The sequence below is a fragment of the Eptesicus fuscus genome, chromosome 14, assembly GCF_027574615.1.
Source record: "Eptesicus fuscus isolate TK198812 chromosome 14, DD_ASM_mEF_20220401, whole genome shotgun sequence".
Taxonomy (NCBI): Eukaryota; Metazoa; Chordata; class Mammalia; order Chiroptera; family Vespertilionidae; genus Eptesicus; species Eptesicus fuscus.
The window spans coordinates 71,161,177-71,178,528 of NC_072486.1; the positions used below are offsets into that span (position 1 = coordinate 71,161,177).

The following is a 17,352-nucleotide window of genomic DNA, read 5'->3' on the forward strand; positions in this document are numbered from 1 at the left end:
CTAAAGCAGATATAAAAAGGTAAAAAGCAACTATTGATCTCCAGTTTGCCCCAAACTTTAGTTTGCATATGGCTCATCTGGGAATCTTGTTAAAGTGTAGATTCTGATTCAGTAGGTCTGAGGTGAGCCTGAGATTTTGCCTTTCTAATGAGCCCCAAGGTGATGGTGATAACACTGCTCCATAGGCCACACTTTGAACAGCAAGAAGTAAACTACATTTCCCTCCCTTTTCTTTAGCTATGTCCAAATCATGTGAGTTTCAACAGCTCTACACATGTATTTCTGGAAATTGTTTGGTTAGAAATCAGAACACATTAGGGAAAATAAATAGTTCTGCTTCTTTCCAGTGTTATGATTTTACTTTAAAAAATTGGAATAGTACTATTATACCATATTTCAGGTTATTAGCAGTTAAATAGACTCTGTTTGACTGCCTTGCAATTTAATCATCATCTATAGCTTTAATTTGGGAGGAATATAAATTCTAAAATGAAAGCAACTCACTTAATAATGAACTTTTTGGAACAATGCCCATTTATAAATTTGGACTGCACTCTACTTTATAAACTCAAACAATAAAAACCCAAATGTATGAAGGAAACAGTACAATAGACCAGGTAAAATACTGTGATATATAGTGAGTATTTAAAAATATAGCCCATAAACTGTATTAAATAATTTATTTGTATAATATAGAGCAATTATGGAAAAAAACACAAAATAATATCGAGTTATAAAGTGAAACACCAACAGAATTTATAAAATATAATTTATATAGCAATAAAATATATCTCACATTTTAATGTATATTTTAAAATGTTTAGTAAAATATATGCATTAATCAAGGAATAAAGCACAGTCATGAATCTCTAGAATAAGACAGTATAATAAAAAAATTAACAAACCATATCAACGCAACTTGAGAGGTGATGTTATTGGTATAAGCAATACAGGTGGAAGAAATTCTGCTTCCTATAGGCATGGAGGGTTTCATTGTGGAGAAAAATCATGAGCAGGAACTTGAAAGACAAGTAGTTTCCTTAATTGAAAATGGAAACAATATTTGCAAGAGCATAGAAACTGGAAAGAGCTTTTCATGTTTCGTATAGCAAATAGGTTGGTGAGATCCCATCCCTGGGCCCTTGAGGTAGGCTGTGCTGAAGGAAGAGGCTGGGGAGGTACAATATACCACAATTAGGAGGGATTTATTCCAGGTTAGGGACTGTAGACTTGATCCTCTTGTATGAACCATTGTTTTTCACACCCTGTAATAAATGTACACAAAGAATTTCCAAGGGCTCACAAGCAAAATAATCAAATATATACTCTTTTCTAAAATTAATCTATACCTGAAAAAGACTAGAGTCCATGCTAATTTTCTTACACTTCTCCCTCATTTTTTAAATAAAAGGCATTCACCTAGATCTTAATTGGTGCATTATCCCAAGGAGTTAAATGTTCCTGAAATCAAACAAAAGCGGCAGTTCATATAATTCTTTCAATGTTGAGAAAGTACCTCTAATAACTTATAACAAATCTCCTAGCAGATCTCTCTTTTTTTTTTTTTTTGCTTGCAATAATATCAAAAGGGAACCTAATTGAATGGTTAGATCATAGATCATTAAAAAGAATATTTGATAGTAGCTCACTTTATGATTTTGAGCATATAATTCTAGGACTCTGCAGTTCAAAATTGAATAACACTGATCAGAGAAAGAAAACGAAATATTTCTTTCATTTCAATCTACTTATATTTGAACAAAATTTCTCAGTATTTCTCTGTATAAAAAAAAGATAGAAAAGAAAAAAATCTGTCTTCTAGTAACAAATAATATTTACCTGTGATTATATATATTAGGTAATTGATAAAAAGCCTTATAAATAAATTCAAGAGGAAGGCATACTTCCAAGTTCTTTCTATGAAGCCAGCATTACCCTAATTCCAAAACCATATAAAGACACCACAAAAAAAGAAAACTACAGGCCAATATCCTTGATGAACCTAGATGCTAAATCCTCAACAAAATTCTAGCAAATCGTATCCAGCATTAGATTAGAAAGATCATACACCATGACCAAGTGGGATTTATTCCAGGGATGCAAGGATGGTACAATATCCACAAATCAATAAACATTATGCATTGCATAAACAAATTGAGAGACAAAAATCACATAACCGTATCAATCGATGCAGAAAAAACATTTGACAAAATCCAACACCCTTTCTTGATAAAAACTCTCAGCAAAGTGGGAATAGAGGGATCATACCTCAACATAATACAAACCTTATATGACAAACCTACAGCCAACATCATACACAATGGGCAAAAACTAAATCCATTTCCCCTAAGAACAGGAACAAGACAGGTATGCCCACTTTCACCACTCCTGTTCAAAATAGTAATGGAAGTGCTAGCCATAGTGATCAGAAAAGAAGAAATAAAAGGCATCCAAATTGGAAAAGAAGAAGTAAAACTCATTACTTGCTGATGACATGATACTGTACACAGAAACCCCAAAGACTCCATCAAAAAACTATTAGACTTAATAAATGAATTTGGCAATGTAGCAGGATACAAAATTAACACCCAGAAATCTATGGTTTTTTATACACCAACAATGAACTCACAGAAAGAGAAACAAAAAAAAAATTCCATTTACCATTGCACCAAAAAAAAAAAATTAAGATATCTAGGAATAAACTTAACTAAGGAGGTAAAAGACCTATACTCAGAAAACTACAGGACTTTTAAAAAGAGATAGAGGAAGACATAAACAAATGGAAGAATATACCATGTTCATGGATTGGTAGACTCAACATCATTAAAATGTCCATACTACCCAAAGCAATTCATAGATTCAATGCAATCCCCATTAAAATACCAATGGCATATTTCACAGACCTAGAACGAACTCTCCAAAAATTCATCTGGAATAAAAAAAGATCCAGAATAGCCATAGCAACCCTGAGAAAAAATAAAGTTTGAGAGATCACAATACCAGATAACAAGCTATGTTACAAAGCCATGGTTCTCAAAACTTCCTGGTACTGGCACAAGAACAGACCTATAGACCAATGGAACAGAACAGAGAACCCAGAAATAGACCCAAGTCATTATGCTCAATTAATATTTGACAAAGAAGGCAAGAGCATACAATGGAGTCAAGACAGTCTCTTCAATAAATGGTGCTGGGAAATTTGGTCAGATACATGCAAAAAAATGAAAATAGATCACCAACTTACACCATACACAATAACAAACTCAAAATGGTTAAAGGACTTAAATGTAAAACGGGAAAATCTTAGAAGACTCCATAGGCAGCAAAATATCAGACATATGTTGTAGCAGTATCTTTACTGATACAGCTCCTAGAGGAATGCAAACTAAGGAGAAAATAAACAAGTGCAACTACATCAAAATAAAAAGCTTCTACACAGCAAAAGAAACCATCAACAAAACAACAAGAAAGCCCACTGCATGGGAGGACATATTTGCCAATGCTATTTCAGATAAGGGTTTAATCTCCAAAATTTACAGAGAATTCATACAACTTAACAAAAGGAAGATAAACAATCCAATCAAAAAATGGGCAAAGGACCTAAATAGATACTTTTCTAAAAAGGACATAGGAAGGCCAAGAGACATATGAAAACATGCTCAAAGTCACTAATCATCCGAGAGATGCAAATCAAAATGACAATGAGGTACCATCTCACACCTGTCAGAATGGCTATCATCAAGAAATGACAAGTGCTGGCAAGGATGTGGAGAAAAAGGAACCCTCGTGCACTGCTAGTGGGAATGCAGACTGGTGCAGCCACTGTGGAGAACAGTATGGAGTTTCCTCAAAAAATAAAAAATGAAACTCCCATTTGACCCAGTAATCCCACTCCTAGGACTATATCCCAAGAAACCAGAAACACCAAAGGATATATGAACCCCTATGTTCATAGCAGCACAATTACAATAGCTAAGATTTGGAAACAGACTAAGTGCCCATCAGCAGATGAGTGGATTAAAAAACTGTGGTACATCTACACAATGGAACACTACACTGCTATAAAAAAGAAGGAACTTTTACCATTTGCAACAGCATGGATGGAACTGGAGAGTATTATGCTAAGTGAAATAAGCCAGTCAGAGAAAGATAAATATCACATGATCTCACTCATATGTGGGATATAATGATCAACATAATCTGAGGAACAAACATAGATCTAGAGACAGGGTAGCACTGAACAGAATGTCCAATCTCAGAGAGAAGGGTGGGAGGGGAGGTAAGAGATCAACCAAAGGACTTGATGCATGCCTATTAGCATAACCAATGGACACAGACACTGTGATGGGGAGGGGGGCAATCAGCGAAAAAGGAGACATATGTAATACTTTTAAAAATTTTAAAAAGCCTTATAAATAATTTTAAGTGACAAATAGCAATACTATTTAAATAAATAATGACATTTTTAAAGTTTGAATATTTCTGTGATTATAAAGAGATCTGAATGTTTATATGATCAGATATGAGTTTCAGAAATACAATTCTGGAGACAATATTAAGAATCAAATGGAGAAATTGGAAACAGGCTAGAGTAGAATATTCTTGTAATAGCTCAAGTCAATTTTACACGGACTTTTTCTTTTTACAGAATTAGTTTAATAGTTCATTAAGTTAGATAATTGCTTGATTATCTCATTTATCCCAGCAATTTAACTTTTTTTTTTTTTCACCTCATCTGATCAGTCTTGTGACAGAAATAGATAGAGGCCATTTTTATAAGTAATTGACAAAAGTACTTTAGTGAAACAACTATTACTCAGTAAAACATTTTGTGTCCATTAAGGAGTCAAAATACTTCCCTTAAACATGATGAAAGTCCAATTGATTTGTTTTTTTCTTATTTTTAAAAAAATGTATTTTATTGATTTTTTTACAGAGAGGAAGGGAGAGGGATAGAGAGTAAGAAACATTATGAGAGAGAAACATCCATCAGCTGCCTCCTACACACCCCTCAATGGGGACATGCCCACAACCAAGGTACATGCCCTTGACTGGAATGGAACCCGGGACCCTTCAGTCCACAGGCCGACGCTCTATTCACTGAGCCAAACCAGCCAGGGTTGGTTTTTTCTTTCTCTCCCCCTTTGACTTAACTGGGTCTGGCAGCCTGAGGCAATGAACACACAGGTGTTTTTTTCTTGCATTTGTTTCAATAAAATATCTTTATTTTCTCTTTAACTTTTGTGTGGGGAAAAAAATTCATCAAGTTACTGGTAATTTTTCTCTAATTTAATATGTACCTATTTACATTTAAATTATCTGACATATTATTTGCTTTATAATATGCTGTCCATAAAACAGTACCAAGTGCTAGTATAAATTGGTGGCAATGTGAAACTGGAATAGGGTATATGAAGTATTACCAGCCTACAACAGGTAATGAGTAGCTAAATTGCTAACAATTCTAGGCTTGCTAACAATTTGCATATATGACTAATTTAGGAAATACATAGTTGAATTGCCTATATTTCAAATATTTTTATGTTGTTCCACAATGCCTGTTTCATTAGTCTATGGAGAAAGTTTTCAAAACAAGTTGTCATTCATGACATAAATGCAGCTCTATTTGAAAAGAGTTACCCTAAAATTATCATAAACTTGGAGAGACAGAGTAAATAAAAATGTCTGCAGCTAAAATTTGCAAGATTGAGAATCCTATCATAAGTTATATCCATTGATATAACTTACTATTTTTTATAACAAAATTGTTAGACATTATTTAATCCACATAGAAAAGGAAAGGAAGATCCACTATAGGTAAGCTACACATGAAAAATGACAGTAACTGTCTGTAGAAGATGGACTCAGGATTGGTTTTCTCTAGACATACTTCTCCTTGGACAGTTACTCTCTCAGTGATCTCAGGTGCTCAGTAAATATTGATAACTTGAATTTTCAGTGAAGTTGAAAAAACACATGTTATTGTTCTAAAACACCCTCTCTCTTGTGGCTGATGCCATTGATGAGTATCAGGACTATGTCTTACACAAGCTGGTGTTATTACAGTGTGAAGCCACAGCAACAGTCCCCCCTCCTTGTCTGAACTTAACTAAAAGAATGTCCAACTTCAAACTCATGAGCTCCATGTCCAAACCAATAAACCAAATTAACCTCATTAAAAGCATCTACCTTAATTAAATTATAAGTGAATTTGTAGTAAGAAAATAGTTACCTGAAGTATTTAAATAATATCCCCAACTTTAAATGCTTTCACATCTTTTCTGTCATGATTCAGAGGATTTTAGAGCACAAAAAAACACATTCTTGTACAATCATACGTTTCTATACAAGCATCAACACCCACCCTTTATCCATTCACCCTCCACGCTCCAGTCATAAATCAACAAAATCAATTTATTGAGAACCTACACTGTGCTTGGCTCTATGTTAGCTACTGGGCACTCAATGACCAGTCATAATTACTATTGTCTTGACATTTACATCATAATCCCCAAAGCAGACCATAACTAAATATGTAATTAGTTATTTTTAGTCACAATTGTTATTATTACTATAAAAGACTAGTCTAGTGTTTCGGTGATAATTGATAACAGGGTACTCGATATATTTGAAGAATAATAAAATATGATCTTTGGGCATTCCTGGAACTGATGTTTAAATTGATGTCTGATGGCTGAGGAGTTGGCAAGGCAGAGGATGAAAATGGAAGAGGGCTGTACAAGGAGCACTCTAGGCATTGAATGAGACACCTTGTAGTAAAATAGTCCCACATTATAGTTCCCAGGACCAAAGAGCCATTTCAAAACATGTAAGAGTGTATACAAGTAAATTTATGTTTTCAACTTGAGATATATCAAGTTGTGCCCCCCAAAACTGGAATAATAGTTAAATGTTTGTTTTCACAATGAAACAATTACTTGTAAAAAGTTTTTTCTTCATGTCATTAATTCATATGCATTCATGAATACAAATCTGTCTTTGTAAGCTATACGTAATTATGCTTTGTAATCTGTCTGGCAGCTATTAGTCACATGCAGCTTGCACAAATTTCAGCAGTCCTTTTTTTACAGGAATTTGTCATTTTTAACTTACTCTGTAATGAAAATAATGTATTCAGGAAGAATAAGGATAATCTGAAATCATTATTTTCATTTTTCAAGGTTGAAAAGAAACTCTTTAATATATGTAAGAATAACACAATTATAACTCTAAAAATTTAATCTCCTTGAGGTTTGTTTTACACAAATAAAAGACCTCTAGGGAATGGCTAAAACATGGGATTATGAAAACATTAAAATTAGGAAATGTTTAAGAAACAATTTTAAATACAGGTAGATTATCAATTTATCAATTTATTATAGAGTATTCTAAAATTCATTTGTATCATGAATCAATTTTATGAGGCCAAGATAAAACGGAAGTGAATAAATAAAAACTAAATTTATTTACAGTCAGTTGTCATGAGATAATGATGTGTCATAGAAATATGATTGAGAATATCACATATTTTAAGATACTTAAATACATATTATTTCATACTCACCTATATGTACGCTTATTACACTCATATATAAAATCAGTTTTTAAATTCCTATACAATGTAAACTAATTTTTGCAAAGTATGAAATTCATTAAATTCGATATTTTGGTTTTTAAACTCAAAAAAATTGGTTCTTTGAGTTTCAAAAGTTACATAACTTCACTGATTAACATGGGATAAACAAAATCCCATCTGTCTTCTTATGTTTTATTCAGTGACTCTTCACAAGCATGCAGTGCTAAAGTTGAGGTGATAATCTTTCTCTCCAGATTGTTCCACATAATCTAATATTTACACTAGTCTTGGGAGATATATGCTAAGAATATGGTGACCAGGCTTGCTATCTCAATTCTTAAGTTTACTCAAAAGGTCTGCTTAAATAGGTTCCCACACAAATATTATATGTAAAAAGAAAGTTATAAATAGGGTAAGTGCAAGATCTGGTTTGGTTAGGATTTTCCCAGGTAATACCAGATATCCTGAGAAATATGATTAATAGCACAGTGTTCACTCTCAGAATAATGCTGGTTTGGATTGTAAAACATATGATCACCCAAACTATGAACTGGGACACAGGAAAAATTATATAACTAGTTTGACATACCAACCATATCTAATCTTAAAAAAGGAAAAAAAGGAAGGAAACCCAATGATCTGAGAACCAACATGATATATCCCTTAATGAAAGTGGTCACATCTACAATCACATTCAATTTAAATGGTCTAAGCATCCCAATTAAAAGGCTGAAATTTGTCATATTGGGCAAAAATCAAGAACCTACTATATGTTGTTTATAAGAAACCCAATTTAAATAAATTGATAAAAGGGCCTAAAAGTAAAAAAATAGAAAAAGACACACTATGCTGATAATAGTTTTTAAAATTTAATGTAACTACATTAGTATGGGACAAAGTTGATTTCATAACACAAATATTAAGAAGCTCATTTCATGACAAGCAAGTCATTCAAGTGATATGACAATCCTAAAAATTTATGTTTCTAAATAGAAGAGTTTCATGAAACAGAAACTGATAAAACTTCAAGAAGAAATAGACAAATCTACCAATGAGTCATATATTTTAATAATTTATCTCAATAATTGATAGTACAAGTAGAAAATCAGTAAGTATTTGGAGACTTGAGCAATATTAACAATCACATTCACCTAGTTAGTGTTTATAAAACATTTCACCCAACAGCAGCAGAATGCACATTCTTTGCAAGTGCACATAGAAACATGTTCTGGTCCATAAAACAAGTCACAAAATTTAAAAGGTATTCAAGCCATACAATGTATATTACCTGAACACAATGGGATTATGTTAGAAAAAGTAATAGAAAACCCCCCAAACATTTGGAAACTAAATAATGCACTTCTAAATAACACATGGGCCAAAGAAGAAATCTAATGAGAAATTAGAAAGTCTTTTGATTTTAATGAAAATACAACATATTGTTTGAAATGCAATACAACCAAAGACCTGGCTCAGTTTGGTTTTGTTTGTTTTAGAAATTGAGAAGCTGATTCTAAAATGATATAAAAATGTAAAGAACTTAGAATACTCAAAACAACTATGTGATTTCAAGACTTACTATAATGCTACAGTAATTAACACAATGTGATATTGATATAGAGATAGGCAATTAGGTCAACAGAACAGAAAACATTCCAGATAGAGTCCCGCACATATATAGTCAATTGACTTTTGACAAAGGTGCAAAAGCAATTCAGTGAAGAAAGGATAGTCTTTCCAACAAATGATGCCAAAACAATTGGTTACCCATGCAAAAATATATAGACCTCATAAAACCTAATGCAAGTAGGGAAAAGGTGGAGACTTTATGGTTTAATTTATTTTTCTTACTGGAGGAGAAGGAAAGTAAACCTTATTAAAGGTTGCCTATATGAGGAGGGGGATTGGTGGGGGAGGGATTACTATCTTTCAAATTGAGAAATGCGTAGCCTTTGTGTTCAGTTACTATGGGGTTAGGTTTCTGTGATTCAGATTCTAAAAGAAACTAATTGAGAGTTGGTCTCCAAGACCCTCAACACCTCTTTAACCAGAAGAAAGAACTGGTCTTATATATTTTTACATATTAGCCACATATTTAAGATTTATTTAACAAAAAGTTTCTGCTACTAAAATAATGTTCTGGAAATCATTTATTTGATCATAACACTCAAAATATGTTTCTTAGCAATAAATTTGAAACATTATTTTCTGCTTGTGGTCTACAGTGTGTGTGTGTGTGTGTGTGTGTGTGTGTGTGTGTGTGTGTGTGTGTGTGTGTCCTCTTTCTGATAATGCTAGAAAACCACCCATTTGCAGGTAGGAGCATTTATCTGGAAACAATGACATGAAAACAATAATAGTTTCCCTTATTTGCCTCACTTAAAATCATTGTGACTATTAAATACTGCTTAGTTTAACGGGTTATCTATTTATAACTGTAACATGGGGATTTTAGACACTACTAAATATACGTATTGGTTATTTTTCAAAAACTTGATCACAGGAAAATCTGACTCAACAGTTCATGCTATCATCCATGTTATTCTGTTACTGCAGGGGTATAAAACCCAAAAAAATCACAAACTTATAATTTTTCTGGACATAAGTTCTGCCTACTTTGTGGACTACAATTTCATAACTTGAACTCTTAAAGCCATAGATTTCAAGCTGCTTTCTCTTTTATTGTCATTTTATTTTTTATTTTTTGCTTACTTGTTCCTTAACTATATACTTAATGAGCATAAAGAGTCTAAAGACTATAAAGTATATTCTTTTTGGATTATATCAACAGACAATAATTTCCATGAAGGTTAGGTACAGCAATATATTTGATTGCCCCTTGAAATTACTTAAAAAGCTATTCTTACCTGTGTAACCAAGCCTCCTTCCACCATTTAAAATGGAATTTTTCTAGCACAAAATACTTTTGTTTATCTCTTATTGAACAAGCAATTTTTTTTAACCAAGTGTGGATACCTCATGAAGTGTGGATACTATAATATTGAAACATGAGTTAAAAGGAGACTTACATACACAAAACCAACTTCATTATTTTAGGAAGCATAAAAAATGATGTACCTTCTAAATTTCTAGTTTTAATTAATTCTTAACAAAATTACAAGCCCTTCATTAATTCAATATTGTAGCACTACAGCATCAAAAATACTAAAATAATTTAAGTTGTGCGGATAACTGCATAACATAAGACTGTGAGCTACTTGAGGGTAGGAATTTTAAAACTCTTCATTTCATATCTCAGCAGTTAGCATAATGTCATACATAGAGCATATAACATGTTAATAGTTATTTGAGTTATATTCCTAAATAAGTATCCAATTTTTCATTTGATTTAGCAAGCAAATATCTACATGAGTTCCCATAATAACACACAATAATAAAATTTATAAACACATTAAAATTAAAGTAAAAAATATGTTAAGTATTGAATCCTTGAAAAAGATCCTCTCATTACTTTTTGGATGATAAAATTCAAAATCTCTTCATAATGTAAAAATGCATCTACCAACACTGCAATAGATACAAATAATGGAGGAAATTAATATTCACAGCAGCTTTTATATTAGCACCACCTACATGGTGTTGAGCTTGAACTCCATTGTCATCCTTACAGCTTATTATTACTTATTAACTAAGTAACTGCTTGATTTATAGTACATAAATATTTTTCTTTTCTTTCTTTTTAAGGTTAGACATTCTTTAGAATAAACTGCAAAATAAAACAGGTGATTTAGTTAAAGCATATATTATATTCCTGATGTAAAATAAGTTAGGCTTTTAAGGAAGACATAGTCAGATAACTAATTGCCTTAACATGCACCATAAATAATTGAAGGGTATACAGTAGGATGAAACAAAATGTTTAATTCGCACAATATTATATAATGCATTGCTGAGGTAACCTTTGGCTTCCAGATTTGCTTTCTGGACTACAGAACAAAGTGCATTAGTGCCATCTTCTGGTTAAGTATAATGATCCTGAAGAGGAGGTTTAACTTTGAAGAAAGCCTCTTCCTGACTGAATATTCACTAATATTCACAGTACTTCATATTTACTAATATGATAAATGGAGAGGAAAAAGCCCATAACTTCTCCTCCAGTGGTAATACTGTGATGATTATTTCTTAAATACAGTAACACAAGGCTAAAATTTTTCACCAGATAAAACTCTTAAAAAATTTTAGTACCTTACCTCAACTTACATCATTAATATTGTAGCTTTAGTAATAAGAATATATACTAAATGTACAGGGATATACATAAGTTACCTCACTAGAGCCAGTAAGAAGTAATATTCATGAAAGTCTTTCTTAACTTATTTCATTTGTAAAAATATTTAAATAGAATTGGAGGGAAAGTTTTTAGAATCTTTTACTGAAGGTCTGATGTTCCCCATACATAAGTTTCCTTGCTTATTTTTAAAAGAGCATTTTCCAATGAAAAGAACTTTAATATCTTCTTTAGAAGCTCTATTTTGGGTTCTAATTTATGTCAGAATGATCATTCTTATGAGTTCTGCTGTACCTCCATGCTCAAAGTTAACCCATTTTTGCATATTTCTAATTAAATGGAAATATTATATCTGAAGATTTTATTTGAACCTCCAGTTATTTATTATGTTTCAAAATATTTCAAATGGAATATACACACGTACACCAACATATACACACAATACATAAGCTGTATTGATTTACATATAAACTCTTAATATGAGGTCTTGTTTTAGGCCCTCTTCTCTGTCTGCCCACTTCCTCTTAGTAATTTTATTTATCCTTAAATTTTCAATTACCTCCTCTATATAGATAATTCCAAAATCTCTTCCTACAGCCATATCCTCCCTCTTCTATGCTCTAGAATCAACCCACATTTCTAACTCTCTGCTAATATATCTGCATACATACTTGGTATATCTGCTAAATGAACCTGTTTTATATATATTTCAATCTAGTAATAAACTAACCTGAACATATGTTCCTATAAGTATATTCTTCTCTTATTCCATATTCCTGTTAATATCAGATTATCTTCCCAGTTTACTTGAAATTTGAGTAAACCTCATATATATTTCCCACTTGAGTACATGCACACAACACAAGCTCGCATGCCCCTGTCCACTCTCCATGTCATATGCCCAGTTGAAACCCTGATGAATCCTCACCTAGCCAGATTCAGTAATTAGCCTCACGGCTAAGAAGCTTCTCATCTCTCCACACTGCATAGCCTCCTTATTCTTGCTGTCATTTTAATCATCCTAGAGCAGCAAAACACTAACTCAATGTGTTAAGCAAAACACAAACTCAATGTGTTAAGTGGAAAAAAAAAGTCTCTGAACTAATAAGTTGGGGGAAAACTGGATTTTTTTAAATTAAACAATTTATTTAAACTAAAAATATGACCAAAACTCACAATTCAACCATTTCTCCTACCCCACCTCATCCCCCTCTCTGGCAACCATTAATCCAAGTATGACCTTGGATTTTTTTCTTTTTCTTTTTTTAGATTCTACATGTAAGTGAGATCATACAGTATCTGCCGTTCTGTCTGATTTATTTCACTTAGCATAATGCCCTTGAGGTCCATCTATGTTGTCACAAATGACAAGATTTCATTCTTTTTTATGACTGAACGAGAGGCCTGATGCACGAAATTCATGCAAAAGTAGGCCTTCCTTTCCCTGGCTGCCGGCACCGGCTTCCCTCCACCCTGGCTTCATCTGGAAGGACGTCCAGTCTAATTAGCATATTATCCTTCCTAATAATAGACAAATATGCAAATTTACCGCACCTTCGCTATGCCCAAGCCACGCCCACCAACCAATCAGGACGAGTATGCAAATTATCCCAACAAAGATGGCGACTAATTTGCATATCAAGACAGCGTAGAAAGAAGCCAAGAGCTGCAGAAGGGAGCAAAGCTGCTGAGAAGCAAGCAAGCTGGGGGGAGGAGAAGGGAGGAGCGGAGGCAGGGCCGGGGGAGAAGGAAGGAGAGCAGGCGAGGCCGGGGGAGAAGGAAGGAGAGTGGGCAGGCTGGCAGAGAAGGCGGGGCGGAGGAGAAGGGTGGAGCGGAGGCAGGGCCAGGGGAGAAGGAAGGAGAGCAGGCAGGGCCGGGGGAGAAGGGAGGAGCAGAGGCGGGGCCAGGGGAGAAGGGAGGAGTGGAGGCGGGGCCAGGGGAGAAGGAAGGAGAGCGGGCAGGCTGGCGGAGAAGGGAGAAAAGCAGGGGGGCTGGCGGAGAAGGCAGGGTGGGGGACAAGGGAGGAGAGCAGGCGGGGCCGGGTAGAGTGCAGCAGGAAACCCTATTGCAGGATTTTTCCTGCAACGGGAATGCTAGTTATAGATAATATTTCATTGCAAATAATTTATTTATCCTATTCATCCATCTGTGGACATAGATTGTTTCCATATCTTGGCTATCTATATATATAAAAGCCTAAGCAACCATTACAACCAGTCGACTGGTCGCTATGATATGCCCTGACCACCAGGGGGCAGACACTCAATGCAGGAGTTGCCCCCTGATGGTCAGTGCACTCCCACAGCCAACCTCCTGTTGCCAGCCAACCTCCCATGGTCCCTGTCCCTGGCTGGCCGGCCCTGATCAGCCCCAATCAGGACTGGGCAAGACAGGCCCAATTGGCCCCCATCACCGGCCAGGTGGAGGGACCGCACCTGTGCACAAATTCATGCACTGGGTCTCTAGTTGTAAATAATACCACAATGAACATGGGGTGCATATATCTCTTTGAGTTAGTTTTTTCATTTTGTTCTGGTAAATACCCAGAAGTGAAATTGCTGGATCATATGCCAGTTCTATTTTTAATTTTTGAGGAATCTGTATAATGCTTTACATAGTAGCTATACTAATATAGATTTCCACCAACAGTGAACAAGGTTTCCCTTTTCTCTAGATCCTTGCCATACCTTGTTATTTCTTGTCTTTTTGATAATAGACATTCTAACAAGTTATAAAGTAATGTGTCCTGTGCTTCTGATTTACATTTCCCTGATGATTAATAATGTTGAACTTTTTTTTATGTGTCTGTTGGCCAACTGTATGTCTTCTTTGGAAAAATGTTTATTACGATATTCTGTCGACTTTTAATCAGATTTTTTTTTTTTTTTTGCTGTTGAGTTTTCTGAGTTCTTTATATATTTTGAATATTAGCCCTTTATCAGCAAATATTTTCTCCCATTCAATAGGGTTGCCTTTTCATTTTGTTGATGGTTTTCTTTGCTGTGCAGATAGTTTGATTATGATGTAGTCCCATATATCTATGTTTGCTTGTGTTGTTTTTGTGACTCATTACCAGATTCAAAAAATAATTGCCCAGATGGATGTCAAGGAGTTTACTGCTATATTTTCTTCCAGGAGTTTTATGGTTTTAGGTCTTATGTTCAAGTCTTTAATTCATTTTGAGTTAATTTTTATATATGGTGTAAGAGAGTGGTCAAGTTTTCTCATTTTGCATGTAGTTGGCCAAAACCATTTATGGAAGAGATGATCTTTTTCAAATTGTATATTCTGGACTCCTTTGCCATAAGTTGATTCACCATATATGCATGGGCTTATTTCTGAGCTCTTGATTCTGTTCCATTAATCTATGTGTCTATTTTTTTGCCTCACTATATTGTTTTATTTTCCATAGCATTAATTTTCAAATTTTATCATCTTATGGCACACATAAACTAATTACTGAAATTCTCCAGCACACACACACACACACACACACACACACACACACATACACACATATATTTATGTATATGTATATATATATCTTTGCCAACTTAACAAAAAATAGGTATAATTTTTATTGATTTACAAAATAAAATTAATAATAGTAAATACCTACCCTCTTTGCTCCAACGTGACTTTTTTAAAAATCAGGTGCCTATACTTGTATATAAAGATTTCAAGTACCAAGAATTAACCAATCAGACAAAAGCTTATTATGTGATGTAATCAATAAGATGCAACTCTGTTATATAACCAATATATTTATGATTCAGGACAAGGCATTCACACCAGATGGCTATTGTTGTGTAAGCTGTTGTCATATTTTTATTTGACAATCTAAGGGAAAAGAGATCAGTGCCCTGACTAAATAGTCAGATATTGCATGTTTTAAAAATTATTGTGGCACACCAGTTGAAAATCGCTGTTCTATAGCTCTGTAATATAGTTTGAAATCATCTCCAGCTTTATTCTTCTTTCTCAAAATTGCTTTAGCTATTTGGGTATTTGGGGGTTCTCATACAAATTTTAGGATTACTTGTTCTATTTTCTTGAAAATTATCTTTGGAATTTTTATAGTGATTGCATTGAATCTTTAGATTATTTGAAGTAGTATGGCATTTTAACAATATTTATTCTTCCAATCAATGATCACAGAATATCCTTTCCATTCATTTGTGTCTTCAATTTCTTTTATTAATGTCTTACAGTTTTCAATATACAGATCTTTCTCTTCTTGGCTAAATTAATTTCTAGATATTTTATTCTTTTTTATGCAATTATAAAAGGGATTATTAACTTTATTTCTCTTTCTAAAAGTTGTTAATGTATAAAAATGCAACAGATATTTTAGTATTGATTTTGTACCCTGGAACTTGATTGAATTTATTAGCTCTAGTCTTTAGGATTTTCTATATACAATATCATGCCATCTGTAAATAGTGAGTTTTACTTCTTCCATTCCTATTTAAATGCCTTTTATTTCTTTTTCTTACTTAATTTCTCTTACAAGGACCTTCCTCTAATTCTATTTTGGTTAAAGTGGTGAACGTGGGGTGTCCTTTCCTGATTCATGATCTTAGAGAAAAGACTTTCAGCTTTTCCCCTCTCAGTATGATATTAGATGTGGACGTGTCACATATAGCCTTTATTATGTTGAGGTACATTTCCTACAGACCCACATGGTTTAAATTTTTTATCATGATGGATATTGGTTTTATCAAATATGTTTACTGAATTGATTGAGGTCACATAAACTGTATCCTTCATTTTGTTAATGTGATGTATCAAATTGATTGATTTGCAAATATTAAACTATCCTTTAATCCCTGTGATAAATCTCACTTGATCATGGTGTATGATCTTTCTAATGTATTGTTGAATTCAGTTTGCTAATATTTTGTTGAGGACTTTTACACCTATGTTCACCTGGGATATGGGCCTGTGATTTTCTTTTCTTTTGGTGTCTTTGTCTAGTTTTGGTATCAGGGTGATGCTGGCCTCATAAAATGACGTTGGAAGACTTCCTTCCTCTTCTATTCTTTGAAATAGTTTGAGAAAAAATGATATTGTTGCTTCCTTGAATGTTTGGTAGAATTTACCAGTAAATCTGTCTGGTCCTCAACTTTTGTTTTTGGGGAGAAGTTTTTTATTATTATATTTTTAAAAAGTAAAATTGATATATTTACTTTATAGCCTTAAATATACTATTGTAAATGTGAGTTCCCAACAGGGGAAATGCTATGCAGGATTTTTCTCTCTTACTTGGACTATGAATTTGTTTATATGAGACCATCTCTTCAGTTATCATCCTATAGAAGATGCTTTGAAAAGCACTGGTATACAGAATCATAATGATAATATCTCTCCTCTGCTCTAAAATAGAATGGTAAAGCTAGCACACCCTAGAGCTGTGGTGCCCACTATGCTAGCCACTAGCCAAGTGTGACTATTTAAATTTAAATTAATAAACATTAAAAATTCAGTTCTTCAGCATACTAGCCACATTGCAAGTGCTCACCGTCCA

At 33.6% G+C, this 17,352-nt stretch overlaps 1 long non-coding RNA gene across 1 annotated transcript; it reads right to left on the reverse strand.

The window, feature by feature from the left end:
- Nucleotides 1-909: 909 nt before the first annotated feature.
- Nucleotides 910-6,366, reverse strand: LOC114226735 (uncharacterized). Its single transcript, XR_003612827.2, has 2 exons — nucleotides 6,233-6,366; nucleotides 910-1,265 (listed from the first exon to the last, which is right to left on the reverse strand). It is a non-coding gene; the product is annotated as an uncharacterized LOC114226735 (long non-coding RNA).
- Between the last annotated feature and the right edge of the window lie 10,986 nt (nucleotides 6,367-17,352).